This window comes from Mus pahari, chromosome 17 (genome assembly GCF_900095145.1).
Source record: "Mus pahari chromosome 17, PAHARI_EIJ_v1.1, whole genome shotgun sequence".
In the NCBI taxonomy this organism is placed as follows: Eukaryota; Metazoa; Chordata; class Mammalia; order Rodentia; family Muridae; genus Mus; species Mus pahari.
In genome coordinates this window covers 23,207,839-23,213,029 of record NC_034606.1, presented here as the reverse complement: position 1 = coordinate 23,213,029, position 5,191 = coordinate 23,207,839, and the positions used below count along the sequence as shown (strand labels likewise).

General features: G+C 40.6%; 1 pseudogene; it reads right to left on the bottom strand.

Moving 5' to 3' along the window:
* Positions 1–271: 271 nt before the first annotated feature.
* LOC110335112 overlaps positions 272–5,191 on the bottom strand; it is a 13,166-nt pseudogene continuing 8,246 nt past the window's right edge.

Here is a 5,191-nt window from a genome sequence, read left to right as displayed (position 1 = left end):
TATTCACTCCATTCAGACAGACACATAACTTGAATCTAATGTTCAGTATATGCTTAGACCTTGGGTTACCTCTTTCTGGGGAGTTTGTAAGAAGTCTGGTGGACATTACAGTTTCCAATCCTGCAGAGGGATATCTAACATGATTGGAACCCCTGACTCATGGAAGATCTATCTTTTACTAAGAACAATTGTAATTTGCTGAAACTTCCCCCCCCCCCCAAATACTGATCACTTGTTTGTTATGCTTACAGACTTATTTTGTAAGGGACTTCTAGTTTGAAGTAGAAGGTCTCCATGAGGACAGCCTGTGTCTTTCGGCAATCTGTTCCTGGCATTTTTCTTTTTCTTCCTTCTTTCTCTTGGGCAAAAGTGTAGCACATTCTGAAGCCTCCTCCCTGTTTTAGTTACAGCAATGCTCCAGTGTTTGTGTTGTAGAACATGTGGAGTAACATGATGCTGAATCTCAGGTGCTTTGGACCTGACCTTTTGACCTTCTTGGTTTAAGGGCATTTTAGATGGCATATTGGTGGATATCATTGTCTTTAGAGAGACTGGAAACCTTTGGGGTTCTGCTAACTCTTTTGGGACCTGGCTGCTGAGGCATAGTATTATTTGACAGTACCATAATATCCTCCTCCCACCCTTTACAAAAATAACCAAGTTGAAAACACTCAGACTGGCATCTATAGTATGCCCAGAAGAGACTTGGACTTCCTCTCTTCAGTTATTCTTGGTCTACAACAAGGATGTTCCTTACTCAAGACCAGGCACATTGCCCTGGATCAAGACACTTTGCTTCATGGGAAACCTTGTTTATCCCTCCCAGCACTGATTTAGACCACTCGACCCTCCCACTCTTCATCCAGAGTATCAGCAGCTACTTCTGTGGCCACGTGCTTCTAATAGATGGTATAAATCTTGTGTTCATCATTCACATCAATGAGTTTCTGACAGTCGGTGGCAGGGAAGGAGATCTGCCTCTTTGGCTAGACACAGCCAAATGCCCAGGAAGCACCACAAAAAGGAGTTATAAAAATATTTTTTAAAATATGATTGTTTTTCCTTTGGTCTACTTCATAGATAACAGTAAATTATTGCTAGTGTTTGAAAAACATATAATAAATTAGAAAACACTTTTTTTTTTCATGTTTCCAATGTACGATTAAAAAAAAACACCTGGTATTCTGGTTTTAACATGTGCATTTTATTTATTTAATTGTTGCAAATTTTTAAATTTTTTAATTGGGTCTTTATGAATTTCAAATCATGCACCTGATTTCATTCTTCTCCCTCTCCCCTCATCCCAGCCCTCCATTTTTGCAATCTCCCTCCAGAAACAGAGCTAAAAAAAAAATCTTATCATGGAAGCTGTGTGTGTCACAGTGTGTTTCAGAGTATACCCTTTCCCCCACACTTCTTTACTTGCAAACGTTTAGTTTGGTTAGGTACACGACCTCTGGCTTCTGTTTCACTATTAGTACTGAAACATCCTGTTGTTGGCCTGTGTCATGGAGATCTTGGAGTTTGGGATCTGTAGGACCTGCCTCTTCACACATTCCAGCAGTTCATCCACAAGGTAGATGGTGGCCAATTCAAAGCCCTGGGTCTTGGCCCAAGCACTATCTGAGCCCACCAATTAACTTTCCTGCACCCACACCACTAGGGCAAAGGCAAGCTTTCCTGTCCTGCCCCAGCTAGCTCACCCAATGCTGTAGCCAGCAAGGGGGCAGAAACAGCTCTCCCATTTTTCATGGTCACACCATCAGGGACTGCTCTACTGTGCTGCCCAAGTGAGGTAGGTACAGGGCTTGCTCTTCCTAGTGCGGTAGCCAGTGAGGCAATGTGTTCTCATCTCTTGCTCACATCCTCTTTGGCCACCTCACCTGCAAGCCCTGAAACCAGGGCCTGTTCTACCCTGTTACCCAGGCGAAATGCAGAGCCCGCTCTCCAGAGTGTTGCCTCTGATCAGGGAACAGGCCAGTTGTTTTACTCTCATGATGCCAAGGCCAGCTTTTCCACCTGCCATAGGTGGTAAGGGAAGGGGAGGAGGATGATCTCTCCCTTGTCCTCACCATTGCGCAGAAGACAAGAGTCACTGCCAGGTCTCCCAGGCTTATGCCTTCAGGAAAGGCTCACATGCACCCCCCAAGTCCAAGGACAGCTCTACCGTGCTGCCCAGGTGAGGTACAGGGCCCTTCCCAGACTATTGCAGTAGGTAAGGAAGGGACAGGGATAGTTGTCTTTGCTGCAGATATATTTTTGTAGAAAGACTTGATAGTTTCATTGTGAGCTGACTCTTAGAAATTTATTATAAGGTAAATTCTCTACAAAGTAAATTCTTCAACATCTGATTTTTTTTTTTATTTTTATTTTTTAGTTTGTCTGATGATTTCTTTTGTTTTTCTTTAATTTGAGAGACAGTGGTAGGGAAGCAAAAATACCCAAGAGATTTGGAAGCTGGAAACTTGGGGCTGTGGAAAACTACCTAATAGACAAATCTCTATTTCTTTGTCTATAAAATGGGAGTAAGGATGTTCATACTTAAATTTGTTTCCAAAGAATCACTGTCAGAAGAAACCAACATTTAACTGCAACCTATTGTGTATTGTTGGACCTCAGGTTACTTGTTTCTGGGGTGCTGGTTATAAATGACATCCTCCTTAGCAACTGAGATGTCAACCAGAGAAAGTACAAAGGCAGGAGCACTCTAGAAAGAAGAAATAGCCACACCAGGGGGACATAAAAGGAGGAACAAAGCGCTCTGAAGCAAAAGAAGAATTAGATAGCTTAAGTTCACTGAATGAAGTTGTAGAAGACGAGGTGTCGCCAGAATGCAAGAAGCACTGAAGAACTTTGCATAGAATAGAACACATGCTTTTGTTTTCGGCACAGTGAGAAACAGAAGTTTGGTTGAGAAGTGCTGGTTGGTTGGACAATGGATATAGTGATAGAAATGGAGATCGATGGATAAATATTAAAAATAGTTCAAAGGTGTGGCCATTATTTGAATTATATTGCTTTAGGGGAAGATAAAAGAGAAGTCAGTGGGGGAATAAAAACTTGGCAGTAACAAGTTGTGGATATCATGTAGGATAAATTACTCTTCTCTGTTCTTTTTTTTTTTTTTAGGTTATTTTAAAATAAATTATAGGTCTCGAGCCCCTGGCAGTCAGTTTTTACTATTACAGAGCACCTAAGACAACAAATTTCTAAGGAGAAAAGTTTCGTTTTAGCTCACAGTTTTGGAGATTTTCATCTTTGGCTGGATGTCCTCTTTGGTTTTATTGGTTTGGGGCCCATGGTAAGGTAAAATGTCATGATGGGGAGTCTATGAGACAAGATGAGTACCTTATTTTGGATAGGAAGGAAGGTTGTGGAAAAGGGAGAGACCAGAATGGCATCATACCCTTTGACCTCCTGCCTTTAGTGGTCTAACTTCTTCCTCCTAGGCCACACCTCTTAAAGACCTCTCACTAGTGCAATGGGCTAGAGTCCAAGTGTTTAATATATGGCTTTTGGATGCTTGTCCAAACCAGAGGCTGTGAGAGAAGTCCAACCATGAAGAATTAATGACCTCATTAGTTACTAGAAAATGTTGAACAGAAAAATCAGAGCAAGACAGGGAACCACGTATGTCTCAGAAGCGACCAGAGCTGGTCGATCATTGACACCAGCACGGATTCACTGACTTCTACCAGGTTTTCTCATAGCATCAACTTTATAGGCTTTTCCCCAGAGTCTTTTGAACTGTACCTCTATGACTTCTTTCAGTCAACAAGGCTTTGTATTTGTCTCCTGTTCAGAATCTCCCCAGAATGCTTTGGGTGACCTGGCTTGGACCAGAGACCTATGAAGGGATAAATTACATGTAGTCTGAAGCCTGATGCTACACATGAATGTAGCAGCTAAAATAACAAGGAGTGTTGTAAGTAGCTCCTACAATAGACTGTGTCGGGCCATTGGTGTGTCACCATTCCAACACCTCACATTAGAGTACCTATTGATATCTGTCGTAAATATACTTTATTTAGCAGTGTACTATCCAATTTCTTTGCAAAATGTAAACTCTTGAGAGGAAGTGCTTCCGCTTTTATTCACCAAGTGTTCCCAGTTGCTAGACTCATGTTTGGTACCTAGTACATGCTCTATAAACATTTTTAAACAAATGATTGAATGTCATAAAGAAGTGGTATAGTGGAGACGAAGGCTATAAACCCAACCTTCTTTTCAAGCAAAACATAGTACAGAGAGGATTCAGCACCTATAGACGAAGCTGTTTGGCAATCACATGCACCAGTAAGTGCGATGTTTCATAGGACCACCAGGAAGGTGGCAGAGGAGCCTTTGTTAAAGCTAAAATTAGAGATCTGTAGTAGGAGAGGCAAACCAGGACATTTGTATGGAGAATTTTAAGGGTTATACTTAAAGTCTAGAACTTGCCAATATGCTCTTGAATTTTTCTACTTTCTTCTGGGTGAGCTTTAAAAGTTTTAAAGTACCTAGAGACTGGAACTTATTGTCATGGCTTGAGTGAAACACTTCTATTGATTGAATGAATCAACTGAACTAATGTCAGAATATTATCTTATGATATAGTTCTGAATGTTGAAGGACACTGTTATAAATGGGGTGGCATGCCAGAGGCTGTCCGTACCCAAATTATTAAAAACTCCTCTACTCTATTCTTTGACCCATACTTCCTTCTTGACTTCAAATATAAAATAGACTTTTATTATGATATTAAGTCTTTAAGAGGTATAATTTCTTGCATTCATATTTTTGGATTTTGAGTACATGGCGTATAGCAGTATGTATCGATTTTTAAACCTTCTCAGGTCTAATGTTAATCTTTCACATGATTTATCTCTTTAATATAAAACACAATGAGTGGTCATTAGTTTTTCATTTTTATATGGAACATCAAGACAAAAAACCCATATACTTTGACCAAATTACACAACTACCAAGAGACAGAACTAGTGTTTAGATCCACGTCTGCCTAGGATCTTGAATTCTAACATGGCTTTTCCGTCTTTGCCATTAAAAGTGGCTCAGTGCATTCTTGTTAACTGTATGCTATTTCTCTAATATTTTACTCAACACTAAAACTTTTCCAAATGTCCCTTAGTGGGAGAGAAGTCTGCTAGCCTGAAAAAAGACAGACAGACAGACAGACACAGACACAGACACA